At 35.6% G+C, this 15,916-nt stretch overlaps 1 protein-coding gene across 1 annotated transcript in view; it reads left to right on the top strand.

The window, feature by feature from the left end:
- The window catches only part of IQCM (IQ motif containing M), a 407,761-nt gene that overhangs the window by 198,948 nt on the left and 192,897 nt on the right, over positions 1-15,916 (top strand). The gene's annotated exons all lie outside the window — the stretch shown is intronic.

Raw genomic sequence — 15,916 nt, 5'->3', positions numbered from 1 at the left:
TAATTTAAGTTGTAGGGTACTTGTGCATAACGTGCAGGTTTGTTACATATGTATACTTGTGCCATGTTGGTGTGCTGCACCCATCAACTCATCATTTACATCAGGTATAACTCCCAATGCAATCCCTCCCCCCTCCTCCCTCCCCATGATAGGCCCCGGTGTGTGATGTTCCCCTCCTGAGTCCAAGTGATCTTATTGTTCAGTTCCCACCTATGAGTGAGAACATGCGGTGTTTGGTTTTCTGTTCTTGTGATAGTTTGCTAAGAATGATGGTTTCCAGCTGCATCCATGTCCCTACAAAGGACACAAACTCATCCTTTTTGATGGCTGCATAGTATTCCATGGTGTATATGTGCCACATTTTCTTAATCCAATCTGTCACTGATGGACATTTGGGTTGATTCCAAGTCTTTGCTATTGTGAATAGTGCCACAATAAACATACGTGTGCATGTGTCTTTATAGCAGCATAATTTATAATTCTTTGGGTATATACCCAGTAATAGGATGGCTGGGTCATATGGTACATCTAGTTCTAGATCCTTGAGGAATCGCCATACTGTTTTCCATAATGGTTGAACTAGTTTACAATCCCACCAACAGTGTAAAAGTGTTCCTATTTCTCCACATCCTCTCCAGCACCTGTTGTTTCCTGACTTTTGAATGATCGCCATTCTAACTGGTGTGAGATGGTATCTCATTGTGGTTTTGATTTGCATTTCTCTGATGGCCAGTGATGATGAGCATTTTTTCATGTGTCTGTTGGCTGTATGAATGTCTTCTTTTGAGAAATGTCTGTTCATATCCTTTGCCCACTGTCCCTGTTTGCAGATGACATGATTGTATATTTAGAAAACCCCATTGTCTCAGCCCAAAATCTCCTTAAGCTGATAAGCAACTTCAGCAAAGTCTCAGGATACAAAATTAATGTGCAAAAATCACAAGCATTCTTATACACCAGTAACAGACAAACAGAGAGCCAAATCAGGAATGAACTTCCATTCACAATTGCTTCAAAGAGAATAAAATACCTAGGAATCCAACTTACAAGGGATGTAAAGGACCTCTTCAAGGAGAACTACAAACCACTGCTCAGTGAAATAAAAGAGGACACAGACAAATGGAAGAACATACCATGCTCATGGATAGGAAGAATCAATATCGTGAAAATGGCCATACTGCCCAAGGTCATTTATAGATTCAATGCCATCCCCATCAAGCTACCAATGAGTTTCTTCACAGAATTGGAAAAAACTGCTTTAAAGTTCATATGGAACCAAAAAAGAGCCCGCATCTCCAAGACAATCCTAAGTCAAAAGAACAAAGCTGGAGGCATCACGCTACCTGACTTCAAACTCTACTACAAGGCTACAGTAACCAAAACAGCATGGTACTGGTACCAAAACAGAGATATAGACCAATGGAACAGAACAGAGTCCTCAGAAATAATACCACACATCTACAGCCATCTGATCTTTGACAAACCTGAGAGAAACAAGAAATGGGGAAAGGATTCCCTATTTAATAAATGGTGCTGGGAAAATTGGCTAGCCATAAGTAGAAAGCTGAAACTGGATCCTTTCCTTACTCCTTATACGAAAATTAATTCAAGATGGATTAGAGACTTAAATGTTAGACCTAATACCATAAAAATCCTAGAGGAAAACCTAGGTAGTACCATTCAGGACATAGGCATGGGCAAAGACTTCATGTCTAAAACACCAAAAGCAACGGCAGCAAAAGCCAAAATTGACAAATGGGATCTCATTAAACTAAAGAGCTTCTGCACAGCAAAAGAAACTACCATCAGAGTGAACAGGCAACCTACAGAGTGGGAGAAAATTTTTGCAATCTACTCATCTGACAAAGGGCTAATATCCAGAACCTACAAAGAACTCAAACAAATTTACAAGATATCCATTGATTTATTGGCACTTATTAGTCAATTTAATCAGGATGCAATAAAGATTCTTTTTAAATTTAATTTAATTTTATTTTTTGAGATGAAGTCTTGCTGTGTTGCCCAGGCTGGAGTGCAGTGGTGCAATCTTGGCTCCCTGCAACCTCTACCTCCTGGGTTCAAGAGATTCTCCTACCTCAGCCTCCCAAGTAGGTAGGAATACAGGTGCCCACCACAATGCCCAGCTAGATTTTTGTATTTCTTTTAGTAGAGATGGGGTTTCACGATGTTGGCCAGGTTGATCTCAAACTCCTGACCTCAGACGATCTGTCTGCCTTGGCCTGCTAGGATTACAGGCATGAGCCTCTGCTCCTGGCCAATTCTCTTTTTATTTTTTGACTTCTCTAATGAGATATAATTTACATCTTAAAAAATTCACCCATTGTAAGGATTCAGTTAAATGATTTTTAGTAAATGTACATTGGTGTACAACCATAAGCATGTTAGATTAAATTTAAAGATTTTTCATAACCTCAAAACATCATTTTGGGCCCAAAATGAGTAATCCCTACTCTGACACCCAGCCCCAGACAACCACTAGACTGCCTTCTGTCTCTATAGATTTGTCATTTCTAAAAGTTTCTCATAAATAGAATCATGAAATATATAGTCTACAATATATATTCTGGCTTTTATCAACAATATTTTTGAGGTTCATCCATGTTGTAGCATATTTTAAGTACTTCATTCCCTCTTATTGCTGAATAAGATTTCTTTGTATAAATAAGTCACATTTTATTTATCTATTCATTAGTTGATGGACATTTAGGTTGTTTCCACCTTTTGTTATGAATAATGCTGCTATGAACATCTCATTGTGGTTTTAATTTGCATTTCTCTAATAATGAATGATATTGAGCATCTTTTATTAGACATTTTTATTTATCTTCTATAGAGAAGCCTATTCAAAACTTTTGCATATTGTTTCAATTGAGAGCTTTGTTTTCTTCTTATTAAATTATTGACTTCTTTCTATTCTGGATACAAATTCCTTATTAGATACATAATTTACAAGCATTTTTCCCAGGCTGTGGAATATCTTTTTCTTTTCTTAATGGCATCCCTGAAAAGCAAAGGTTTTTAATTTTTATAAAGTATAATGCATCAGTTTTTTTTTTCTTTTCTTGTGTATGCTTGTGTTGTTATATCTAAGAAGTTTTTGCTTGTAACAAGATAAAGGTTTTCTTCTACAATTTTTCCAAGAATTTTAATGACTTACTCTTACTTTTTGGTCTATAGTTTATTTTCTTTCAGCCTATTTGCATATTTGAATATAAAGTGTTTTTCTTATAGAGAGCATAGAGTTTGATCTTTTAAAAATATAGTCTGAGCCAGGCGCGGTGGCTCAAGCCTGTAATCCCAGCACTTTGGGAGGCCGAGATGGGCGGATCACGAGGTCAGGAGATCGAGACCATCCTGGCTAACACGGTGAAACCCCGTCTCTACTAAAAAATACAAAAAACTAGCTGGGCGAGGTGGCGGGCGCCTGTAGTCCCAGCTACTCGGGAGGCTGAGGCAGGAGAATGGCGTAAACCTGGGAGGTGGAGCTTGCAGTGAGCTGAGATCCAGCCACTGCACTCCAGCCTGGGCGGCAGAGCGAGACTCCGTCTCAAAAAAAAAAAAAATATATATATATAGTCTGTTTGATTGGAGTCTTTAATTCATTCATATTTGGTACAATAATTGATATGCTACATTTATGTCTGTCATTTTACTATTTTGTATATGATTCATGTCTGTTTGTCCCCATGTTCCTCGTTTACTTTCTTCTTTTGAATTTTGTATGTATACTTTTAGTTTATCATTATAATTATACCAAGAATTTTTAAAGTATATTTTAATAATTATTTTCTTAGTGGTTGCTCTAGGTGTTGCAATATACATTTTAATTTATTACAATATTTTTAGATAAATATGAAAATAATTCCAGTTAAACATAGTCACTTTGCTTCAATACAGCTGCCTGTCATACTTCCTTTATGTTGTTATTGTCATATATATAACATATGAAATTTATAAGCCTAGCAATATAGTTTTATAATTATGTTTTATATAATAATATAGTTTTGAAAGGAGTTAAGAGATGATATTTGCAGATATCTTTTATACTGTTATATATATATAAAACAAATATATAAGTATATAAAATATATCTGCAAATGTATATTGCAAATGTGTATATGTATTCATATATATATATGAATTCCTTTGCTCTTCATTATTTCTTTTGCTCTTTACCATTTACCATTTCCTTTGCTCTTCATTATTTCTCTGGATATGAGTTATCATCTGGTGCCTTTTTCTTTCAGCAGGTCTTCTGGTAGTGTATTCATTTAATGTCTTTATGTCTGGAAATGTCTTTATCACCTTTATTCTTGAATAATAGTTTTGCTGGATATAGAATTCTTCATTGCCAATTTTTTGTTTTTCAGTCAGAATTGTGAATATGTCCTTCCACTGCCTTCTGACCACCATTAGTTCTGGTGGGAAATCAGCCATTAATCTTATTTTTTGTTATCTTGTGTATGATGAGGCATTTTTCTCTTTCTATTTTCAAGAGTATGTCTTTGCCTTTGTCTTTCAACAGTTTGGCTATGGTGTGTTTACATGTGATCACTTCATGTTTGTTTATTATAGTTGGGATTCATTGAACTTCTTAGATTTTTAGATTAATGTTTTCCATCAAATTTGGCAATTTTCAGCCAATATATTTTTATTCACTTTTCCTCCTCCCTCCTTTCCTTTGATAACTCTCATTATATTTATGTTAGTACAGTTAAAGTTTTCCCAGAAGTCTCTGACGCTGTTTATTTTTAAATCTTTCTTTGTTCGGTTGTTCAAATTGGATATCATCTATTAATCTACCTTCAAATTCACTATTTCTTTCTTCTGCCTTTTCAAACCTGTGGCTGAGACCATTTTGTAATTTATTTCATTATTGTATTTTTCAACTCTAGAATACATTTAGTTTCATTTTATTGATTCTATTTCTCTTTATAATCTCTATTTTTAATTTTATCATATTTTTCTTTAATTCTTTAAATATAATGTATATTAATTATTTAGACATGTTTATAGCAGTGTCTTTGAGTTCTTTGTCTGTTAAATGTAACTCCTTTTCACATAAGTATGGGTCACCCTTTTCCATTTCTTGGCATGTCTTATTTTGTTGTTGTTATTGTTGAGTACTGGAAATTTTAGATACCATATTGTTACAACTATGGATTCTCCCCTTACCATTATGGCCTGCTCCAGGATTTACTTATGTAAAGGTTTTGGGCAGTGGTGTCTACAACTTTTGTGTAGCAGGCTGCCACTTTTCTGATATTTAGTAGGTATTCTTTAATGCTTTCACCCATCTGAGAGATAAAAGTACATTCTCTTTTCTGGTTAATAATTTAAGGAATAAGTCAAAAAGTGAAAGGAAATTCATGAGAGCGTGCTAATGGATACCTTCCTTAGTTGAAGCAATATAGAGTCTTTTTCAATGAAATTGTTTGTAAATATAATTAAATATATTTTAAACACTTAATATGTGCTGTGAAAAGTAATGTGGTTCAAATATTTCAGACTCTCCATAATAACTAGAGAGACATACACACATATAACTACATACATACCATGTTGCAAGTGCTTAGATATTCACACGTATATCAAATGCTCAGATGATATAGTATTAATTATATGTTCCTTAGATAGAGGGTAGGATTTGAGTTAATCATTGGAAGATGAGTTAACTAGATAAGAAAATAAAAACAAAGGTTTAACACATAGAAGACAGTCAATGTGCAAAGCAGATTAGAATTTTCAGGATAGCTGGTAACACTGAATAGGGGAAAGTCTGTGTCTGTGGGGTAGATACCTGGAGAGGGAGCCATGCTACTAAAACTGCTGACTAAAAGACATCTGATCATTTATTTAGACCTAGTTAATTATGATTGCTTTTCCCCATGGGATTCTATTGTTTTCAGTTCATTATTTACCTATCATCTGCCTACTGTAAATGGATGTTTTCAAATATACAATGCAAATTAGATTTTGGAAATAAATCAATTTTGTCAGTAGAAGCTATTTAAACCCTTTCCCCTAGAGCTGAATACCTCTGGATAAACAAGAAACCAAACACTAAAGGCAAAGAGCAACCCTGAAAGATTTGTCTTATCATCACCTTGCTTTAGCTACCTAATCCAGGCAGCTGTTTCTACAATTCTGCTTGCTCTCTTCCCTAGCACTTTTTAAAGATGGTCTCATATTACATTATTTAACTCTGTTAATGCCTGCTTCCACCCTAGCAATAGCTGTGCAAAGCCTATTAAAGCCCCTGGGAATCATCATGGTTAGTAAAGACTTTTTCTTCCCCCCCCCCCCCCACTTTCCTGTCTACCCTACAGTCATGTGAGTTGTTACTCCAATTAGTAAGTTACTCTAATTTGCCATTCTGTATTTTTTAAACCTTTGACTCTTATTATTTGGTTTGAAATATTTGTACCATTGTTATATAAGCTGCACAGAGAATCTGATTAAATTCTGTAATATTACTTAACAACAGTTATTCTTCTAAAGTGTGTCTGTTTTCTTTAAGTAGAAAATAACCATCTTTAAGAAACAGTGGGAACAGCAGGGACTTTAGAACGGTATAACTTCAATAAAGGTATAATTACTTTCATAAGTCTGCTGGAGAGCAAGCCTTTTGGTTCCTTTTGTTAGATCACTGTTTATTAAGATTATACACCCAGTCCTCCTAACATGCAGAGAGCCACTAGCAAGTCTTTGTTTTATAATATTAAATTACTATAATATCAGGAATATAAACTCCCTGATGAGAACAACTTAGCTATACAAGTCTCTGATACATGAAAGGAACACTAATATAATATATTGTATCATAAATTCTTGATATACAAGCTGTTAAGATATGCAAAATTTTAATTAATATACTTATCCCAACATCATAAATATAATATTAAGGATATTTTTATTTTTTTCTGGCATTTATCTTGGTCCAGAGTCCTATAAATTGCTATAGTAAAATGAAAACTTCCAAAAGACTTAAGGTAGTTTTCAGTCCTTTACTGTCATAATGCTTTGTAGTTCTCACTGAATTTGCTTAAGTCACATTTAGTAATGAACATTTTTCTAGCTTTTCTGAATCAAGCTTTTATTATACATTATGCATTGCTCAATAAGGCAACATGATGCTTCCATGCTGTGAAGCCTATCATGCACGATATAAATTATTAGTAGTATTGAATTGAAAGCTTATGATTCAGGTTTGTAAAAGCAAGCCTCTTACTGGGAGCTGCCAGTTTGGCAGAACATAAACCAATTGTTTATGCTAAAAGCTTGCTTTTTTAAAAAGTTTACCTCTAGAGCCATGATTGGTCCATAAGAGTTTAATTTTGGTATTTTGATTTCCAAAATTTAAAATTCAGTTTTCATATTGAAATCAACATGGAATACAGTGGTGTAGCTATATCTTTTATAAACCATGCTGACTTATAAAAGGAGGTATTTATGGAGTAAACTTCTTGGGGGCATAGGTTTTCAGAGATTAATGTAAATATCTCATGTTCCTACTATAAAATTATTGAGTTTTTATTCTTTAAAAATATTCTTGTCAATGATTCCTTAGATACCACTGTGTATATAATTTTAGCATCATGAGGGACCTAACATCCTTTTGGCTGACATTGTTCTGTGGTTTGGATATAGAGGACATGATTTTCATATACCTCTTCATATGCACTTGTCATCTTTTGAAGTAAACACAGATACACACATACAAGCATATTTGCATAGCACATGCATCAATAGTAATGCCCATCAGCATTCACAACTTCCTATAATAAAGGCAGATATCAGAACCATCTCTTTCTCTTTTGTGTGGGGTTTAACTCATAATACTAATCAGAAAAGGCACAAAATTGAATGTACACTTACAATTTATAGTATGCATTTTCTAGCATTAAGGTTTACATTTAACATTAAACAAATATTTAACTAGTGGCTCTTAACCAAGGTCTCATCACCTATTTATGTATTTAAATAAATTGTAAAGTGAGTGCCAAATAAGTTAATTCTAAGAAAGTTAAGGTCCCTAGATTTTTAAAGTAAGAAATACATTCGAATGGATTAAAGGATAATCCCTATACCATCACTGTCACTGACTAAAATTCTAAAGACAAAAAAAGCAGTAGAAATTTCCCTGCCAGATATATTACCCTTCCTGGACTTTTTCATTCTATACAAATGTGAGAATTAGTCTTTCTAGTTCCATTAAAACTGCAGTTAATATTAAGACAGTTTGTAGAGAATGGATTTCTTTTTTTCTATTAAATCTTCCTGTTTAACAATAGTGTTGTGGTTTGGCTGTGTCCCCACCCAAATCTCATCTTGAACTGTAGTTCCTATAATCCCCACGTGCCATGGGAGGGATTCAGTGGGAGGTAATTGAATCATGGGGACAGTTACCTCCCTGCTGTTCTCATGATAGTGAGTTCTCATGAGAGCTTATGACTGTATAAGGGACTTTCCCCACTTTCATTCTGCACTTCTTTTTGCCTGCTGCCATGTAAGATGTGCCTTTGCTCCTCCTCTGCCTTCTGCCATGACTGTGAGGCTTCCCCATCCATGTGGAATTGTGAGTCCATTAGCTTATTTTTCTTTACATGCCCAGTCTTGGGTATGTCTTTATCAGCATCATGAGAACAGATCAATACAAATAGGCTATCTACTTAATTTTTGTTTTATATTTTTTAATAAGGGTTTAAAAAAAATTCTCTATAAAGCAAAAATCACAAGCATTCTTATACACCAGTAACAGACAAACAGAGAGCCAAATCATGAATGAACTCCCGTTCACAATAGCTTCAAAGAGAATAAAATACCTAGGAATCTAACTTACAAGGGATGTGAAGGACCTCTACAAGGAGAACTACAAACCACTGCTCAGTAAAATAAAAGAGGACACAAACAAATGGAAGAACATACCATGCTCATGGATAGGAAGAATCAATATTGTGAAAATGGCCATACTGCCCAAGGTAATTTATAGATTCAATGCCATCCCCATCAAGCTACCAATGAGTTTCTTCACAGAATTGGAAAAAACTGCTTTAAAGTTCATATGGAACCAAAAAAGAGCCCACATTGCCAAAACAATCTAAGCCAAAAGAACAAAGCTGGAGGCATCACGCTACCTGACTTCAAACTATACTACAAGGCTACAGTAACCAAAACAGCATGGTACTGGTACCAAAACAGAGATATAGACCAATGGAACAGAACAGAGTCCTCAGAAATAATACCACACATCTACAGCCATCTGATCTTTGACAAACCTGACAAAAACAAGCAATGGGGAAAGGATTCCCTATTTAATAAATGGTGCTGGGAAAATTGGCTAGCCATAAGTAGAAAGCTGAAACTGGACCCTTTCCTTACTCCTTATACGAAAATTAATTCAAGATGGATTAGAAACTTAAATGTTAGACCTAAAACCATAAAAACCCTAGAAGAAAACCTAGAGAATACCATTCAGGACATAGGCATGGGAAAGGACTTCATGTCTAAAACACCAAAAGCAACGGCAACAAAAGCCAAAATTGACAAATGGGATCTAATTCAACTAAAGAGGTTCTGCACAGCAAAACAAACTACTATCAGAGTGAACAGACAACCTACAGAATGGGAGAAAAGTTTTGCAATCTACTCATCTAACATAGGGCTAATATCCAGAACCTACAAAGACTTCAAACAAATTTACAAGAAAAAAACCAAACAACCCCATCAAAAAGTGGGCAAGGGATATGAACAGACATTTCTCAAAAGAAGACATGCATACAGCCAACAGACACGTGAAAAAAATGCTCATCATCACTGGCCATCAGAGAAAGGCAAATCAAAACCACAATGAGATACCATCTCACCCCAGTTAGAATGGCAATCATTAAAAAGTCAGGAAACAACAGGTGGTGGAGAGGATGTGGAGAAATAGGAACACTTTTACACTGTTGGTGGGATTGTAAACTAGTTCAACCATTGTGGGAAACAGTATGACGATTCCTCAAGGATCTAGAACTAGAAATACCATATGACCCAGCCATCCCATTACTGGGTATATATCCAAAGAATTATAAATCATGCTGCTATAAAGACACATGCACACGTATGTTTATTGCGGCACTATTCACAATAGCAAAGACTTGGAATCAACCCAAATGTCCATCAGTGACAGACTGGATTAAGAAAATGTGGCACATATACACCATGGAATACTATGCAGCCATCAAAAAGGATGAGTTCGTGTCCTTTGTAGGGACATGGATGCAGCTGGAAACCATCATTCTCAGCAAACTATCGCAAGAACAGAAAACCAAACGCTGCATGTTCTCACTCATAGGTGGGAATTGAACATTGAGATCACTTGGACATGGGAAGGGGAACATCACACACTGGGGCCAATTGTGGGGAGGGGGTAGGGGGGAGGGATAGCATTAGGAGATATACCTAATGTAAATGACGAGTTGATGGGTGCAGCACACCAACGTGGCACATGTATACATATGTAACAAACCCGTACGTTGTGCACATGTACCCTAGAACTTAAAGTATAATAAATAAATAAATAAATTCTCTATAAAGAACTTATGAATCCCTTTTTATACTTATTTCTAAGAACCTTAGTTTTCTGTTGCTCTTGGGAAATGAAGGAGATTCAGTTCTCTTATATTGTTTCTTAAGTCAGGTGCTGGATACAGAGAAGCTTATTTATTTCTTTTTTATATGTCAGAAATACTTCAAAATAAAAATATAAAAATTCTCTCATTCCTTCCTATCACATGTGGAATAAACACTTAATGAATGACACATTTTCTGCCTTTCTGACTTCAGCTCCTATTCCTCTCATCTTTGCTCACTACACTCTAATTAGGCCAATAACTTGACTTTTTAAATATACTAAATTACTTGCATTTGCTGTTTCTTCTATTTAAAATTTTCTTCCATCATGGCTCCCTGTGCAAGACTTTGATTCATATCTCTGCTTCAATATCAATTACTCATAAAGCCCCTTCCTGACTTTTCTTTCTAAAATAGCCTGCTGTCCTCCCACTGACCTCTGCCCTCCATCTTTGCTCCATTACCTTAATATTTATTTTCTTTCATCCCACTTATTACTACTTGAGATTATATTACACATGTTTCTCTTTATTTGTTTATGGTCCATCTCCTTCTTCTAGCCTGTTGATTTCCAGTATGGCAGGGGCCATACCTTTCATGTTCACTGCTATGACCCAGTTCATGGACTAGAACCTTGTTTGTAGAAAGGAGGGAAGAGATGGTGTCACCAGCCACAGCAGACTGAAGGCCACATGCCCATACTAAGCTAAGAAACATGAAAGGAAAATCTTTCCTACTTTCCTTTAAAACTAGTAGTGTAGGAAAAAATTGTAAAGAGGTAGCATATCCTCACATAGTCCTCTGATGATAAAAAGAAATGATTCAGACTTTTTTTTTATTGTCTTGTCTTGGGACAAAAATAAAAAAAGATAATTATCTTTCAGAAAAAGCCTGCTCCTCTCAGAACTTTCCAGAACTCTTTGTCAGGAAAGCTTGTGGAGATCCTATAGTACTTCCCAGGTAATACTTTCTTATTCATGAGTATTCTGTGTGATTCTTGGGAAATATTATTTCAAACATGGCATCTCTTGTAGGTCTCTTGCCAATGTGTCGCCTTGTAGGCACTGAGAATGCCTAATGGACCCTGGCATCATACCATCATTGCCTTTGTATACTAGGTAAAAGACATGTTGCTGCTGTTGTATTTATTTGTTTGTATATTGTTTTGGAGCATTCTAAGGTGAAAACAGCTTTCATGTATACTGAGGCTGTATCTATACAGGAACACTCGCATTATTTTCTGCTATGATCTTGTGAACTTAGGACACACTTGCAGAGCCAGCCAAGTATGAGTCACCCAACAAAAGTGAAAGTTGGGAGGGGATTAAATAAGATTAGGATTCAGATACATGAGATGATAGAGGAGCTGACCCTGGTGTCAGGCAAAGCTACCCTCTTACGTGGACAAGAATGAACCTTCAATGACCAGTCATGTTAATAAGACACCTGCTATAAACAATATGTTCATAAGAAAGTTAACAAACAGTACCAGACCAGTGTCTGTTATGAGTGAGGAGAAATGGACTGTTTAATCAGAGAAAATGTTTAAATATTAAAAAGATCATTATTCTAATTGTTAAAATGAAAGTGAAACAGAATGGTAACTAGCATGCAGTCTCCTCTGAGGGGCTCAGTTGTGCTAGTGCTACATATAATTAATTTTAAAAGCTGATGGCTGCCAGTTTGCATCTAAGAAATTTCTACATATTTATAATAGTTTCTGGTGGCAAATACATTGAAATTAATGCTTTTTCCTCTTTTACATACTAGACTATAAGCACCAGGTCATTATCTTATGCCTTTTTGCATGCTCAGGATTAGCACATTTTAGAAAGGTTGATAAATATTTGTTGAAGGAAAGAAGGGAAGGACAAAGAGAAGGAAGTGGTATTTGGAAAGAGAGAGGGAATAAGGAAGGAAAGAATGCAGGGAGGAAAGAAGGAAGCAAATAATCAGTGAGGATTACAGTAGTTTTGAACTTTTTTAGGTTGAAACATACAGAGTTTACAAAAATAGAGAAAAATCTCTTCTCAAATGTTTATCTTGTTACCATCATTTCTTGCCATTTGAAAGGAGTTAGAAAGGAGTTTACTCAGAACTGGCATACCATGCAGATACTTAAGAGGTAAAACTCATGTCACTTTTTAAGGGATGAGTTTATGCATATGACAAAGAACGAATCAAATAGTTCTTCATAGAATCTTACAATACAATGAATATAGTAAATTTATCATGTAGACACACGTATAACTTACTCTATCATTTCTGCTCCTGAGTAAAACTTTTTCACATGAATTCCAGTATTGTCTAATTATATTGAATATATACCTGAAGTATGAAAGTTTTTCTTAAAAGTATTTCCAAAACATCCTTGCAGATAAGTTCCAGTTGTTTTTAGTCCACCACTCATCAGAAAATAAATGTGATAATTGTGCATATAGAACATAAAACAAAGTAGCCCATACATTTTTAGGAATCTGCACCTCTGCTATTTCTCTACCTGGAGACTTTTATGGTTTAAAATAGGCTATGATGTTAACTGATTGAGCACAATTAGTGTGTGTGTGTGGCGGGGGGGTGGGGGGGTTGTGCCTGAGTCTGGAGTATACAATAGGTAACATGATAGCTAGATACATCTTCATTGGATAAGGTGTTAACCTTTTCTTTGTTCTTTCTACCTGGAAATAAATCTCTCTGATTGTCTTACCTGAATCAGGCCCCTAGTGGCAACTGTCAGTGGTAAAGTACAACATGAAGAGAAACTAAATAGATTTAATTTAGAATTTGGGATTTAATCTACTTCCAGTCCCTTTGCCATAATACTCTCTCAGGACTAATATATTTCAAAACTACTTTTATGTTCCAATAACTTAGTCTATGTGTCAATTCTGTATCCTTTCTTGGATACACAGAGATTGCTTTCCTGGTTTTTCCCATAGATACATAGAGTTTTCTATCCCATTCACTCATTCAACAAATATTTATTGAACATCTTATATGTTGTATGTTCTTCAAGGTTTCATGGGTACAGTATGAATATAGCAAATTTCCTGCCCTACTGAAGCTTGCATTGTCCTGGAGAGAGAGATATATATATATATATATAATGTATATATACACATATACACATGTATATATTTCTGTATCAAATCAGTGATAAGTTCTATGAAAAAAAACTAAAGCAAGGTAAGAAGATAGAGAGCAAGGTGGGTACATTTTTCCTTGGGGTGGTCAGAATAATTGTTTGGAATACAGTGGTGTTTAAGCAAGGACCATAAGGAAGTGAGTGAGGAAACCATATTGATGACTGTGGGAAGAATCAAGTCCTAAGGCAGGAGTGGATATTGATAGACAGCAAGAAAGCCAGCGTAGCTAGAACAGATGGATCAAGGCAGGTGGCGAAAGGAAACGACAGTGGAGCACTTGCCAAGGACTAGGTCATAGAGGACCTTGAAGGCAGCATTAAATACTTTAGATTTTATTGTAAATATGATGGAGACTTCATGTGACTTATATTACAAAAGAGTGGCATGACTTTCATGCGAGTGGTCTGTGGGGCCCAAAAGAGGAAGCACGAAGAATTGGCTAGGAAGCTATTGCAACTGGACCCGTAAGAGAGTGGGAAAGCTCAGTTAAGTGGGTTTACAGGGTATAATGAGAATGATGGATTCAGGAACCTCTCAAAAGGAGCATTTTATAACCTTTGGAATCCTTGCAACTAAAAACTGGGCTATGTTAGAGATGTTCTCTGTAGAGTTGTAGACTTTTGGTAATAGTGCAAATCTTTATTCAAAGATTTGGCAAAATCCCTATAGCCTAGCATATGTCCTGTAGGAAAACACTGTTGGTCAATGCCAATGAAAGTCTGAGATGGGATGAGACCTTTATGGTTTTATGAGAAAAATATGTCATCAACCCAAGGGAAGTAAATTAAATATAATAACTAAAAACCAGAATATTTGGAATGACGTAAACCTTTCTTCTAAAATGTATTCTTCTGGCTGGGTGTGGTGACTCATGCCTGTAATCCCAGCACTTTGGGAGGTCAAGGCCCACGGATCACTTGAGGTCAGGAGTTTGAGACTAGCCTGGCCAAAATGGCTGAAATCCCATCTCTACTAAAAATACAAAAATTAGCTAGTCGTTGTGGTGTATGCTTGCAATCCCAGCTACTAGGGAGGCCGAAGCAGGAGAATCACTTGAACCCAGGAGGCAGAGGTTGCGGTGAGCTGAGATTGTGCCACTGCTCTCCATCCTGGGTGATGGAGCGAGACTCTGTCTCCAAAAAAAAAAAAAAATATATATATATATATATAGGAGAATATATATATATATATAGAAGAATATATATACACACACATATATAGAAGAATATATATATATTTTGAAGAATATATATTCTTCTATATATATACATTTTTCCCTACCCAGTAATATTTGCTTTTCATAATAAACTTTGCTCATTAAATATTATGTCTCTGTGCTCAATTCCTTTACTTCTGCTTTATTGCTACTTTTTCACTTATTAAAGGAGTCTATTATTTAATGAAGACCCTTTAGTGCAGCAGAATAAAAATACTTTTACTTCTTATGCAAAAAAAATTCTTCCTTTTGCTCCTGTAAGCCTCATCTCAAGCTGAATGCTATTCACACCTCAGAGAGCTTCTATAGTGCAAGGTACACTGTCTGTCAAGTTAACTGATGGTCAGAAGTACCATCTAATGAGCATTTCAACTAACCTAAGACAAATTGTGGCATGTGAGAAATTTGTTTTGGGGAGTCCTCTATCAATGGTGATACTTTTATATTCATTTTTTATGCCCAGAATCCTCATTGCCATGTTCTGTTACCTTAATTCCTCAGGCTTATTCTTTCCTAATTTACTCTCTTGCTTCAAACATTTGATTCTCCCATGAGCCATTTCTTCAGAGCTTTCCAAGGCAATTGGATGATTACATTTTACCTCATCTTTTCAGAATTTGAGATTACCTATGTTATGTAGTAATATCTGATGAGATAGTGATGGGTGCATAATACTATCCTTGCCATGTAGCAGATATGTAATTTTATAAAATCTTTTAATACCTTAACTCAAATAATTGATAAAGGATGATTGAAAAAATGTCAAGCTGTGAAACTTTTTGGGTTCTACATGGTGCCTCAGTTGAGAAGACCGAGTATTCTATTTAAAATTCAAGATAGGCTGGGTGTGGTGGCTCACGCCTAAAATCCCAGCACTTTGGGAGGCCGAGGTGGGCGCATCGTCTGAGGTCAAGAG

The sequence above is a fragment of the Macaca mulatta genome, chromosome 5 (assembly GCF_049350105.2).
Source record: "Macaca mulatta isolate MMU2019108-1 chromosome 5, T2T-MMU8v2.0, whole genome shotgun sequence".
NCBI lineage: Eukaryota > Metazoa > Chordata > Mammalia > Primates > Cercopithecidae > Macaca > Macaca mulatta.
The sequence above is the reverse complement of the archived record's forward strand: the minus strand, read 5'-3'. Positions and strand labels throughout refer to the sequence as shown.